Source organism: Ascaphus truei, chromosome 3 (genome assembly GCF_040206685.1).
Source record: "Ascaphus truei isolate aAscTru1 chromosome 3, aAscTru1.hap1, whole genome shotgun sequence".
NCBI classification, from domain to species: domain Eukaryota; kingdom Metazoa; phylum Chordata; class Amphibia; order Anura; family Ascaphidae; genus Ascaphus; species Ascaphus truei.
In genome coordinates this window covers 76,459,320-76,474,392 of record NC_134485.1, presented here as the reverse complement: position 1 = coordinate 76,474,392, position 15,073 = coordinate 76,459,320, and the positions used below count along the sequence as shown (strand labels likewise).

Below are 15,073 nucleotides of genomic sequence, written 5' to 3'. Positions count from 1 at the left end.
ATGTCCAGAATAGAAATGATTCAGCGTGCAGCCAATAAAGTGGGCCCCAAACAAAATAAGTAAAAATAATCTTTATTGGTCCATGGTTAAAAAACGGAGGTAGGTAGCCTCCTATGCGTTTCGTGCCTAAATGGCACTTTAGGAGTCCTTGATAAAGTGCCATTTGGGCCCGAAATGCGTGGGAGGGTACTTACCTTCGTTTTTTAACCATGGACCAATAAAGATTATTTTTACTTATTTTGTTTGGGACCCAATCTATTGGCTGCGCGCTGAATCATTTCTATTCTGGACTTCTACTACTTCTTCTGGCTGCACACCTACCAAGACACACTGGACTGGAGTACATCTATGTGAGTACAACTATCTTATTCTACCTATCCTAAGCTGTGAGCCTAGGACTGTCCCAATGAGGCTCTTGACTGTGTTTTTACCCCCAGCCCTGACCTTCATGGTTTAATATTAACCTTTACTAACTCCACATCTAGCAAGATCAATGTTGTCATACCTCACTAGCCCCGGTATTCAGTGTTTGTGTCTACATTATCATGTCAATTATATGAAAGAAGAACCCAGCGCTGGAGCGCATGAATCACTAATTTGCTCTGTCTACTTCCTTAATGTAGCTGCCATTATTGTCTGAGATACAGTTATGCTTTACAAATTACAGTATAATATAGTACAACATATAGCACCTTAAGTGGCACTGCTGCTTTAAGAAATAGTGTACTGACAATATTGTTGTAACAATAGCAGTACAGCGTTTAGCAGTGCAATGCTCCCTTTGACAATTATGTGCAGTATGTGCCATAAAAATGTTATATCTGATGTTTTTAGAGAAGATTTATGACACTTGGATCATTTGATATCCATAGTGGAATAGAAATTACCAATTAAAATCTGAACATTATACAGTCTACCTTGGGCCATATTTCACCACAAATAAATAAGAAAGCCAGAGAAGGAATCTTTCTTCTGGCTCAGACACAAAGAAAAGCAAATGATAAATCTTGCTGCATGACACAGGACAGTTTTGTTCCATAATGAGGAAGCTCAGCTGTTGTACTTTTTGCTTGCTTCTCATTCATCAATACTTGTTCTTCTGCTATATTTTACGCTTTGCTTGTTCAGTGCCTGTATCACAAACATATTACTGTGCTGTGCATTCTTTGTCCTATTAAGAGACATTTTGGCACATAGCCAAATCTTCTCAAATAACTTTAAATGTTCATTTACCCCATATATATATATATATATATATATATATATATATATATATATATATATATATATATATATATATATATATACCTACTATATATTTTTGAAAGCATTGTATGTATGTATGTTTCACTGTGTTCCCTGTCCCTAGCGGCAATCTCATTGGTCCCTTGGCCCGCCCGCCCCCGCACACCTCTCATTGGCCTCACACACTCACACTACCCCCTTGGGCCGCCCCCCCACACCTCTCATTGGCCTGAGGCAGAGTGACGGGCCAAAGGTCCAAAAAACACACACACACACACACACCACTCTCTCTGTCCTCTCCCCCCCATCACACTCACCTCCCCCCCTCCCCTCTGCTCCACTCACCTCCGCTCCACTCCCTCCTGCTCCACTTACCTCCCTCCGGCTCCACTCACCTCCCTCTCCACTCACCTCCCTCCCACTGCACTCCCTCTCCACTCACCTCCCTCTCCACTCACCTCCCTCCCGCTCCACTCCCTCCTGCTCCACTCACCTCCCACCCCGATGCTCCACTCACCTCCCCCCCCGATGCTCCACTCACCTCCCCCCCGATGCTCCACTCACGTCCCACCCCCGATACTCCACTCACCTCCCCCCCCAGATGCTCCACTCACCTCCCCCCCGATGCTCCACTCACATACCCACCCTGATGCTCTACTCACCCCACCCCCCCCGATGCTCCACTCACCTCCCCCCCGATGCTCCACTCACCTCCCCCCCGATGCTCCACTCACCTCCCCCCCCGATGCTCCACTCACCTCCCCCCCGATGCTCCACTCACCCCCCCGATGCTCCACTGACCCCCCCGATGCTTCACTCAGCCCCCCCCGATGCTCCACTCCCCCCCCCCCCGATGCTCCAATCACCTCCCCCCCGATGCTCCACTCACCCCCCCCCCGATGCTCCACTCACCTCCCCCCCCCCGATGCTCCACTCACCTCCCCCCCTCCCCGGCGGGGGGACAGGCAGCTGACACACGGCACCTAAGATTGCGGCGGCCGGAAGGACCCCCTTCCTCCCTCGCGGAGTACCTAAGATGGCGACGGCAGAGGTGATGTGTGTGTGTGTGTGTGTGTCACTGTGTGTGTGTGTGTGACACTGTGTGTGTGTGTGTGTGTGTGTGTGTGTGTGTGTGTGTGTGTGTGTGTGTGTGTGTGTGTGTGTGTGTGTGTGTGTGTGTGTGTGTGTGTGACACTGTGTGTGTGTGTGACAGTGTGTGTGTGTGTGTGTGTGTGTGTGTGTGTGTGTGTGTGTGTGTGTGTGTGTGTGTGTGTGTGTGTGTGTGTGTGTGTGTGTGTGTGTGTGTGTGACACTGTGTGTGACACTGTGTGTGTGTGTGTGACACTGTGTGTGTGTGTGACACTGTGTGTGTGTGTGTGTGTGACACTGTGTGTGTGTGTCAGGCACTGTAAGGTGGGGACCGGAGCTACGGGGGGGGGGGTCAGGAGCGTAGAGAGAGGGGGGAGCCGAGAAACATACAGGGGGAGTGGAGAGGAGGGACCCGGAAATTTTAAGCAACCCACCCCCCCTCCTGTCCACTGCCCCCACTCCTGTCCACTGCCCCCCCTCCTGTCCACTGTCCACTCCCCCTCCTGTCCACTGTCACCCCCTCCTGTCCACTGTCCCCCCCCTCCTTTCCACTGTCACCCCCCCTCCTGTCCACTATCACCCCTCTCCTGTCCACTGTCACCCCCCCTCCTGTCCACTGTCACCCCCCCTCCTGTCCACTGTCACCCCCCTCCTGTCCACTGTCACCCCCCTCCTGTCCACTGTCACCCCCCTCCTGTCCACTGTCCCATCCCCCTCCTGTCCACTGTCCCGTCCCCCTCCTGTCCACTGTCCCGTCCGCCTCCTGTCCACTGTCGTCCCGTCCCCTCCTGTCCACTGTCGTCCCGTCCCCTCCTGTCCACTGTCGTTCCGTCCCCTCCTGTCCAGTGTCGTCCCCTCCCCTCCTGTCCACTGTCGTCCCCCCGTCCCCTCCTGTCCACTATCCACTCCTGTCCACTGTCATCCCGTCCACTCCTGTCCACTGTCCCGTCCACTCCTGTCCACTGTCCCATCCCCCTCCTGTCCACTGTCCCATCACCCTCCTGTCCACTGTCCCGTCACCCTCCTGTCCACTGTCCCGTCCCCCTCCTGTCCACTGTCCCGTCCCCCTCCCGTCCACTGTCCCGTCCCCCTCCTGTCAACTGTCCCGTCCCCCTCCTATCCACTGTCGTCCCGTCCCCCTCCTGTCCACTGTCATCCCATCCCCTCCTGTCCACTTTACCCATCCCCTCCTGTCCACTGTCCCCGTCCCCTCCTGTCCACTGCCCCCCCTTCTGTCCCCTGTCCCCCCCTCCTGTCCACTGTCGTCCCCCTCCTGTCCACTGTCGTCCCCCTCCTGTCCACTGTCCCATCCCCCTCCTGTCCACTGTCCCATCCCCCTCCTGTCCACTCTAATGTCCCCCTCCTGTCCACTGTCCCGTCCCCCTCCTGTCCACTGTCCCGCCCCCAACCTGTCCACTGTCCCGTCCCCTCCTCTCCACTGTCCCGTCCCCTCCTCTCCACTGTCCCGTCCCCTCCTGTCCACTGTCCTGTCCCCTCCTGTCCACTGTCCCCATCCCCTCCTGTCCACTGTCCCCATCCCCTCTTTTCCCCATCCCCTCCTGTCCACTGTCCCCTGTCCCTGTACCCTCCTGTCCACTGTCCCCATCCCCTCCTGTCCACTGTCCCCGTCCACTCCTGTCCACTGTCCCGTCCACTCCTGTCCACTGTCCCGTCCCCCTCCTGTCCACTGTCGTCCCGTCCCCTCCTGTCCAGTGTCATCCCCTCCCCTCCTGTCCATTGTCGTCCCCTCCCCCTCCTGTCCACTGTCCTGTCCCCTCCTGTCCACTGTCCCATCCCCTCCTGTCCACTGTCCCATCCCCCTCCTGTCCACTGTCCCGTCGCCCTCCTGTCCACTGTCCCGTCCCCCTCCTGTCCACTGTCCCGTCCCCTCCTGTCCACTGTCCCATCCCCCTCCTGTCCACTGTCCCGTCCCCCTCCTGTCCACTGTCCCGTCCCCCTCCTGTCCACTGTCCCGTCCCCCTCCTGTCCACTGTCCCGTCCCCCTCCTGTCCACTGTCCCATCCCCCTCCTGTCCATTGTCGTCCCGTCCCCCTCCTGTCCACTGTCGTCCCGTCCCCTCCTGTCCACTGTCCCCCCCCCCTCCTGTCCACTGTCCCCATTCCCTCCTGTCCACTGCCCCCCCTCCTGTCCCCTGTCCCCCCCTCCTGTCCACTATCCCCTGTCCCCCCCCTCCTGTCCACTGTCGTCCCCCTCCTGTCCACTGTCGTCCCCCTCCTGTCCACTGTCCCCTCCTGTCCACTGTCCCCTCCTGTCCACTGTCTCCCCCCCTCCTGTCCACTGTCTTCCCCCCTCCTGTCCACTGTCTCCCCCCCTCCTGTCCACTGTCTCCCCCCCACCCTCCTGTCCACTGCCCCCCCCATCCACTGTTCCCCCCTCCTGTCCACTGTCCCCCTCCCCTCCTGTCCACTGTCCCGTCCCCCTCCTGTCCACTGTCCCGTCGCCTCCTCTCCACTGTCCCGGCCCCTCCTTTCCACTGTCCCGTCCCCTCCTGTCCACTGTCCCGTCTCCTCCTGTCCACTGTCCCCATCCCCTCCTGTTCCCTGTCCCCGTCCCCTCCTGTCCACTGTCCCTGTCCCCTCCTGTCCACTGTCCCCGTCCCCTCCTGTCCACTGTCCCGTCCCCTCCTGTCCACTGTCCCGTCCCCTCCTGTCCACTGTCCCGTCCCCTCCTGTCCACTGTCCCCTCCTGTCCACTGTCCACTCCTGTCCACTGTCTCCCCCCCTCCTGTCCACTGTCTCCCCCCCTCCTGTCCACTGTCTCCCCCCCCTCCTGTCCACTGTCTCCCCCCCTCCTGTCCACTGTCTCCCCCCCACCCTCATGTCCACTGTCCCCCCCCATCCACTGTTCCCCCCTCCTGTCCACTGTCCCCCTCCCCTCCTGTCCACTGTCCCCCCCCCCCTTTCCCCCCCCCTTTCCTAGTGGGAAATGTAACTCACGGGCAACGCCGGGTCTCTCAGCTAGTGTATGTATATATATGTAGCGGTCATGTAAAATGCCTACAGTCATCTCTCCTGCTGGCAGCAAGGCCTGGTAAGTGTGGGCATGCCAGCAGTAATCATGGAGGTTTTCCCTCACACCCTGGTGGGGTGCCCTGTGTATGGATGGGACTTGTCACATGCTCTGACTCCATGGTTAGTGATGTCAGAGGTGTGTCAGCCTCAGAAGTTACATAAGGCACAGCACGGTGACAAACAGTTAGTTCAAGGCTAGTACAGTTCAAGGCTAGTACAGTTGAGGAAGGAGTTCAAGTTCCTGCAAGGTGTTTGCAGAGTTCAGAGACTAGTGGATGATAATGTTATAGTAGCTGATATAGGAGTCTGTGTCCAGGGACCTGGCACAGAGCAGTGAATCCCTGATCAAGGAGGCATACCTGTCAAAGGGAAGCACGGGCACGATGACTGGCTAAAGATACCCCATTGTGGAGGGCAGCTATGCCCACCGTGACAATAAAGATGGAGCTAATCAGAAAGACCCCTGTGTGTGAGAGTCAAATGATTACACAGGAGGTTGCACCACGGAGGAGTTCCTCAACAGGACCATCCCCTTGCGGACGCAGGGACCCTGATGAGGTGGAGGCGCTGCACTGGAACTAGGTGAGACTCAGCACACTACCTCAGCTGCCTGTCTGGACGGGTCCTCCCCACACACCATCATGCGGGAGAATCAGGAGTCCTGTTGCCAACAGGTGCACCACCCGACACTACCACACTGTAATGGGGGCCGGTTAGACCACAGGGGCCAATGTGAGATTGGGTGGGTCAGGCCGGGCCAGAAATACCGTTACATATATATATATATATATATATATATATATATATATATATATACACATACATATATACATACATACATACTGTACATACATATTACATACATAGTATTTTGCTGCTTTTGTACACTGTGATTACATATCTGACTTTGAACTTATCTGCCTTTGTGTTGCATGGCTGATTGCTTTGTTGTTTTGCAACTCCAGTGCATGTTACTGATTTTCGTACTGATTGTCACCTGAATATTTCTGAGAGACTTTTGCAAGGCAAAGCGGGTCCGTCCAGCCCAGAGGAGGTACAGACACCAAAGCTACCTGATGATGCTTCTCTGTTCCCTGTTCCCTGACCACATTAACAAACCATTTGAGGTCTGGAAAGACTCATGGGAATCAATTTAAGTTTGTATAATCAGAGTTGTTAGAAATTAAATTTACTGCAAATAGCAATAGGGTTCAACAATATTTTTAAATAGTGGGGGAAAAAAACCAAGGTGCTGATACGGCTATAGCCACACTGTAGGCAATATTGCATTACAATAAAATACCCATAATTCTTTTTCCTATATTTAGTGAATTGTTGCTCTATGAGTGCCATAGGACATCCTTAACACTCATGAAGGAACTGTAAAATATGATCAGAGGTGAACCCAGCAATAGTAGCCACCACAGTGAAGGAATAAACTAATTGAATGCAAGTTTTTCTAGTGTCAAGGTTCTAGTAGGAATGTTTTCATATATGTTCTAGCTATATGGATAAGGCCATTATATTTGTGAAGAGAAAGTAGCCCTGTCGTGCGTCGTGCGCTCCGGAGCGCACTGATTCCGTTGAGGGAAGGTAAGTTTGGACCGGGGGGTGAAATGGTGGGAGGTCCGCTGGGGAAAGATATGGGGTCCTAGAGGCTGCAATGTGCTCCTGACCTCCGAGTGAGGACACAAGTAAAATCCCGTCAATTGAGAAAATCCAATCCAAGCCGTCAGGAGACTAAGTGAGGGGTTGGAGGTAAAAGAAGTCTTTGAGTCCCGCTGTGTGTGGAAATCCAAACCGCTCGTCCACGGCAACATAGGAACCTCCTCCTCCCCACTCTGTTTGCCGCTGAAAGTAGGAAGTAACAGTAAATCTGTAACAGAGTTTCAGGGCACCAACGAAAAGACCAAAAACAACAAAAAGTACTCCTGGAGAAAGCGCAACTTTTGCGTGAAACGCGTGGGAGGACACACTCTGTTCTGAGTACCACTTCTTAACGCTCTAAATAAAGCCTCTACAAATTTTTCACTACCTGGGTTCCCTGCTTTTTGTTCTTTTTGGGCTTTTCGTTGGTGCCCTGAAACTCTGTTACAGATTTACCATTATATTTGTGAATTTAGCTCACTTAGCAATGTCATTCAGCTCTTTGTGATGTCTGTGAGCTGCATGACATATCTGATGTCTTATGAGGATTTGGAATGTCCTTGTATTGAGGGAAATACAAGGAGAGAGAAAAATCTACTACATACAATGACCCCCATCAGCAGTGTTTTGAGCCACATTTCACACCTCGCTACCCCCCCCCCCCCATTTCACACCTCATGGGACCCATCTATCTCCCTCCCTCTTCCCATGTATTTCTCTCCCCTAAATCTCACCTCTCACTCTCCCCCACCCATCAATTACCCCACTCTCACTCAATCCCTGCCCCCTGCCTCACATGTATATCTCTCCCCTACGTCTCACTCTTACTCCCTCTCTCCTCTCACTCACCCCCTCTCTCCTCTCACTCAGCCTCTCTCTCCTCTCACTCACCCCCACTCTGTCACTTACCCTACTCTCACTCATTCCCTCCCCCTCACACAATATATACCCAAAAACACCCCCAATGCAAAAAAATTCCCACGCCCAAGAACATATTAAAAAAATCCCCAACCCCCCCAATACATACAAAAAAAAACAATACATCTAAAACCAACCAATACAGTAAAAAGACTCTAAAAAAAATGACAGCCATGACCCCAATGCATCTAAAAATAAAAAAGTGTGTGCAGAACACGCACATTTTAAGTGAAACTTTTGTCTTTTGTCACTGTTTTGTCACAGAAATTGTATTTGTGATGGTGATGTATTTAATTAAAAATCAGTGTCAAAACGCAAATAAGTTTGACTTAGAACGCTTATTTTAGCTATTTGCACTTCTGTATTTATAGTAACTGTGAATTCCTCGTGTGTCACTGTGTGTGTGCGCGCGTCACTGTGTGTGCGCGCATCAGTTAGTTTGTGTATGTGTGCGGACCAGTCGGTGTGTGTGCGTGCACATCAGTCAGTGTGTGTGCGTCAGTTAGTGTGTGTGTGTGCGTGCGTTTGCGCGTCAGTCAGTGTGTGTGCGTCAGTCAGTGTATGTGTGCGAGTCTGTCACTGTATGTACATCAGTCAGAGTGTGTGTGTCAGTCAGTGTGTGCGTCACTATGTGTGTGACAGTGTGTGTATCATTATGTGTATGTGTCAGCCAGTGTGTGAATATCACTGTGTGTGTCTATGTGTGTCAGTGTGTGTGTCACTGTTTGTGTCTTCCAAGTGTGGCACTGGGGAGGAGGGTGCGCTCAGCATGTCCTGCAGGCTCTCCCAGTGCTCTCCCCCCATCTGATCTACAGGGGCCCGACGTGCTCAGCACTTCCCCTTCCCTCCGGCGGTGCTGTGGCGGGGACACGGTGCGCTTTCCCCCTCTCCTCCTCGTTACCGGACATGAGCTTTCCGAATCCCCTGGCCCAGAGCAGGCCCCCCTCTCTCTTCCCCCCAGCGGAGCTGCGGGGACACAGCGCCCAGATCTCGCAGCCCCTATCCGAAGAGGAGATCTCGGGGGAGCCAGGGAACAGAAGTTTAGTACAGGGGGGGGGGGGTATTGGTCGTCTGCCTCCTCTAATTGATGGGAGCTGGCAACACTGACGTCACTGATGGCCTCTTCTGCCAGCAGTGACGTTTCTTCATGCACTGTACTTTTGTCACCATGAAGGAAATTTTCATGTGGTAGGTGCCGCTAAAGAAGTTTCACTTCAAAAATGACAGCAAAGACCCCAATGCATCTAGAAAAAACTACAGCATAGAACCCAATGTATCTTTAAAAAAAGACAGCAAAGACCCCAATACATCTAAAAAAAAAAAAACAATACATAAAAAAACAAAAACAAATACATCTAAGAAAAATACGTCTACAAAAAGACCCTGATACATATAAAAAAGCCGCAATACCTATTAAACAAAAAACGAATACATATAAAAAAGTTAGTGAATCTACAGTTCGTGTAATGTTATTAAATTATCACAACAAATGAACTCAATCTTAGATGCTTTATTAATGAATATTGTTTTTCACCCTTCGTTGTCTGACTAAGTGACCCTATAATGGCTTGATATTAAATGTTAGAGCAGGGGTGCGCAAACTGGGGGTGTGCAACATTTTCGGGGGGGGGGTGCTTACAGAGGCCACCCCCTCTTCCCCACAACATTTAAATAAAATGGAGGACTTTTTCAGTTACTCTCAGACTGTACAAAAATATAAATTTTATGGAAAAGGACATTGTCAGTGAAGATAAAAAATTAGAACAGGATTGATTGGATTATGAGTGCAATCAGGTCTATATCTGGCAAAATATCTGGTGTTTTACTACTGTGCTTTCTGAGAACCCTGTGAACTCTGCATTAGCTGAGGTCTCATTGTCCCCAGAAACCACAAGTTAAGAGTAATCAACGGGAATATCCCCTTTGGCATAACGATGGGTGCTTGCAGTCATGCACAGTCTGAGTGTGGCAAGGCTTTGAAGCCTTTGTGTGCTGCTTCAGTATGCCAGCAGGCACCTGGCAACAGCCTGGCCCCGTGACCCTCTCCCTGGTGCAGGTTTTCCCGGGTTAGAAGAGGCATCTTTGTTTGAAAAAGTGGCCATCTGATTGGTCAGTCCATAGACTTTGGTGTGACGAGGCTAGACCTAGAAATCAGTGCCCCTTCCGATTGGTCCAGATCCTCTGCCATCAGTTCCCTGAATAGCCCTAGTCTCAGCCCCATAGGGAGTAATGGGGAATACATTTTTTAAAGTGCCAGAGAGACTTATGGCAGAGTGCCAATATACTTTCTTGACATAATTTAACTGATGGTAAGTCTCTCTTTTGAGCATCTGGACCCTGCAATTCTCCTACTCCCCCCCCACTCAACTATACCTGACACCAAGGACCACTTACAAACCCCACAGACCTATAACTCTTATCCAGGGACACTAAACTGATTACAATGTGCTTTCTGGTAATCCCTTGCATTGGCTTAAGGCCCATTGTCCCCAGAAACAACAAGGTAAGTGTAATCAACGGAAAGGGCTTTTTCTGTGTTTAGTATACTGCAAGTGTTTTGTTGGTGTATTCCCTTGGAGCTCTCTGACCCCTGAATTTATCAGATGTGCCTTTGCCCCCCAGACACCAACAGGGAATAGTATATGGGTTGTGGCTCTGTGGCAGGACGGGCTCATAGTGGGGTCAGGAAGAGTCACAAAAAGTGGGTAAGGTTTTAACTTCAGTGGTTTATTTTCCACAATCAGACAATAAATAGACACACCATCCCTTAAGGAAAACAAACCAGAAAATAAAACTCTACTCCCCTTGGAAGACTAACTATGCAGTAGGCCCCTAGCTATCCTACTGGGTAGCTAGCCTACTTCCAGTTCCAACAATATTATGCAAACATCTGGCATGAAAATAGAAAAGTTCTGATCTGTGTTTGGGGAACTCTGCCCCAAGGGAGGCCAAGTAATCACTTCTGGATACTGCAACAGCGGCTTTAATCCCTCTGCAGGGTTGGAAGGCTGGTTCCTCATAGACAGGACTGTGTCCAGCAGGCTTGTCTCCGCTCTTGACAATCCTCTGTCTGGGGGACCAGAGCCTCCGGCATCCTTCCTGGTTTGGAAAAGTCTTTCTTACTTCCTTATACAGCTGCCTGATAGCTGCCTTAACTCAGCTCTTATTGCTCAGGTATCTCTAACTGGGTTAACCCGCTGACTGCTGGTTTCAGCTGTCAGAGGTATGTTTCCAAGGCATAATTATCAGATATCACTTCACCTTGTCACAGGCTCTCTATGAGAGCCTGTGGTTACCGGGAGTGGGTGGAAGGTACCCCAGGTATGAGTTTAACTCTTGGGTCGTCACCCAACTTGCTTAGTAGGTTGAGGTTAGGATTACTTTTGTAAATTTGGGCAACATTTTGCCATAGCTTGGCGGGTGATTTCCTTGTGCTCAGTAGGATGAAGATGCTATCCCAATAGGTGAAGTCTGGCAAGATCTTTTTCTTTTTGGATACTGCTGGTCTGAGGTTACATCACAATACTTATACAAGAAAGAGTTTATGGTGGGAATTACCGCTTTATATGCTGACACCTACAGAATCTATACTCTCTGACATGGGTTGTTGCCCTTGTCCATTTTGACAACTAAACTGTATAAAAAATATATAGTTTTCAATGTTTAGACTGTAAGATTTCTTGGAAAAAAGACCACGAATCCTGCTGCTTGCCAAGAGAGATCTCATGTTTTCCCAGATTACACAGTATTCCCATTTGTTTACCATGCTGTACTAACATGAGCTTAACACAGACCAATCATATTTCCTACCAGGCATATTTCTTTAGAAACACAGTGCTAGTAACTAGATTTGTGGTTTTAAAGGTATACTTGCTACTTAAAAAACAAAATCTCTTTGGGGAATATGTATTTTTTGTATTGGAATCTGTACTAATAACTGCAGGACGTAATGACGTACTGTATGTACACAGTTTGTTAGTTATACAATTATATCCATGATTTATCATGTTATCTCTTTGCACAAACTGGATTCAAATATCCTGAACCTTTCATCTAATTTTCAGATATACTATAATAAATAATAATGCTAAGTTTCCTTTCTCACCCCTCCTCTTCTACATCTGTTTTTCCCCTTTTTTCTTTTCTTTTCAATCTCTGTTTAAAACATACTGATGAATCTTTTGTAAATCAGTATTGCTGACCTGAGGAAGAGAGAAAAACTCTTGAAAGCTTGTCTTACTACATCAATTGTTAGTCCAAATAAAAAAGGTATCACCTAATACTGAAGAACTAATTTATTCTGCACTATATATATATATATATATATATATATATATATATATATATATATAATATTTATATACACCAGCTCAACCCTGATATAGCGTGATCCGCTACAACGCGGATCCACTTATAACGCAGTCTGAGCGTGGCTCCCGTTTTCCCCCCTTAGCCCAGAGCAAAGCAAAACAAACAAACGAGGTTGCCTCTCCTATCTGGGATCGTATATATATATATGTATATATATATATATATATATATATATATATATATATACATATATAATGGAGATTTTACCAGATTGGAGTCCAGTAATGAGGAGACAGCACACCAGGAATGATATTCAAAATGATTCTGTATTGTAGAAAAATACAAGCACCCCAGCTAACGTTTCGGTCTGCAGAGAGCAACCTTCTTCAGGGCCTGGACCTCTGCGCTGAGATTATAATTAGTTTAAGGTGTTGTCTGAGCATGTGTATATATACATATGGGACTGATCTGTTTTTGATGCGCCGGCCACCCACATAAGAACACAATCAAGTGGAAAAAAAAGAGAACGGTATTGTAATTATTATGGAATGGTAAGCCAAAAATAAGTGTAAGAGCACAGCCTATGAAAAAGGTGAACCCACTTTAAATCCCATGGTCAGCTCTAGTTATTATCTTTCGCAGGTCACTTTATTTCCCTGTGCCTAGGTCACCAAGCTCATTAGACAAGGTACCCATTGTGCCTGCAAGATTCTATGTACAGCACTGTCTACATAAGCAGTACTATACACGTACTATTATGATTTTGTTTTATTGAAATACAGGCACAATAGCTACTGTACATCAACTTTGTCTGAATTGGGGAAAGTGGTAAATATTGGAGGAAAGGAATTAAGTTAAAACAGAATGTTTGAGAGGGGAGTCAAATACAGACCAGAGACATGAAATGGCAACAGCACTTTAGTCAATCATTAACAGACATTCATATGAAAAAGCAGAGGAAATATTAATGCAAAGAATGATAGCCTCCAAGAATAAAACACAGTGAAGAGTGGCTGGAGTCCTAGGTGAATAGAAGACCAGTGAGACCAAAGAAACAGTGTGAAACAGACAAAATGATGAGGAGGCGCGAGAATCTACGGATGAAGATCTAAAGAGGATGAACAAGCGATAAGTTAGAGCCAGTGGAACCATCAATATATGTTACAATTCTCTCCCCTAACTACAGTATATTTCAATTCCTTCTGTTGGATTGTGATATGTGAGAGGGAATTCCACTTCAGGAGACAGCTTTCTGAGAAGGGTTCAAACTAGATAATTGAATTAGAGATAATTAATGGGAAAAGGGAAGAAGGGGCAGTGATAGATGGAGCTTGTTGGAGATGAAATCTGCATTCCAGATGTTACAAGTTAAAGGAGGACAGGTAATGCAAATTGGGCTTGCAGATCTGGATCCTCAAACAAGAGGGCAGGAAGAATAAAGCAACCAAAAGCAAATGCAGGTGAGAATTTGGTTAGAAATCTGTATTTTAAGCATATGTGATAGAGAGGAGATGGGGATTCTGCCCATGGAAATATTTATTTTTGGGAAATAGGGATCTACAGTTTGTGTGAATGAATATTTGTAGGATGGCAGAAGTGTGCAATCCTCTCCCAATCCACCATAGCCACAACTTTACAGTCTAAATATCCTCACACTACTGTCATTTTTTAATACAGTAACTATAGGTGTAGCCCAATAAGAAAATGTAACAGGTTCAATTATGCCAGGGATTCCAGTTACTGATTCACTTAAGGCACATTGCACAGAGCACTGCGGGTGATTGGAAGAAACGTAGCTTATCACCTGCATCTCCATAAAATGTACCCTTACCCCCCTTTAGCAGTTCAAGTCCTTACTTGAACAACTGCGAATGCTTCACAAGTAACTTTAAATGACAGCATCTGTACTTGGTTGATTGAAATCCAATTTAAATGCAATTGCTTTAGTCAATTTCAGCCAAACAGACTTTCACTACTGCCAAGGCTAGGTTCACCTTCCGATCCTGGTAGGTTACCTCAAATCCAAATGTCCCCAATAATAGAACTTGTTCCCCCATGTACATGAGCAGTGCTACTCGTGTGCCTTGCAACTGGGGAAGCTATTTGTTCTCACTAATGATGGAGCCAGCAGCTCCTGAGTCAAATCTTTAAGGGAAATTATTGCAATACAGTAAATGGACCATCCGTGCCCTTAGAAATTAACTGCAGATTTATTGGCCTTGCAGATTACATGCAATATAAAGAGTTTCCTCTGCCTGTTATGCCTCAGCTGCTGCCATCAAGTAAACCTCAGTTATTCTCAGCCTCTTTTCATTGTATGCCTGTCTTTATTAAAAACCCATTTTGGTGAGATGGTCATGCCTGTGACAGACCCAGCGGACCTTCAATGGACACAGTACATTGCCCCACATTTAAAACATTGCTATGTCACATTAAGGTGAAACCCTTGCTTACAAGTGTGTTCTTTTGCTTTTAGGAACACTATTGAAAATGTGTGTATGTTTCTGTTGCTGGTGGACCGTATTTATACTTCTTTGTAACGTCCATCCCCTATTCAAGGACTGGCCGGCAGTGCAGGAGAATCAGGGCAGTTGACAATGTCTAGGCAGGGATTATGTTGGCCATTTAATGAAGACGAATGTAAGTGGAGGGCGTCATGTCGATTAAAACACAAGTGCTTCTTGTGCAGAGTGGAAGAGCACAACACATTAGGAAGGAGAAGACTACTAAGGGAAGGAGTCTGCTTGGAAGGGCGATGACTCCCACGAGGATGGACGAGAGGTCCCATTGGCTTGACCATTAGACAGACAAGGCAGTGAACTGACGAGTAG

General features: G+C 48.2%; 1 protein-coding gene across 2 annotated transcripts in view; it reads left to right on the top strand.

The window, feature by feature from the left end:
• Positions 1 to 15,073, top strand: part of COL26A1 (collagen type XXVI alpha 1 chain) — a 476,576-nt gene that overhangs the window by 407,432 nt on the left and 54,071 nt on the right. The window lies entirely within an intron of this gene.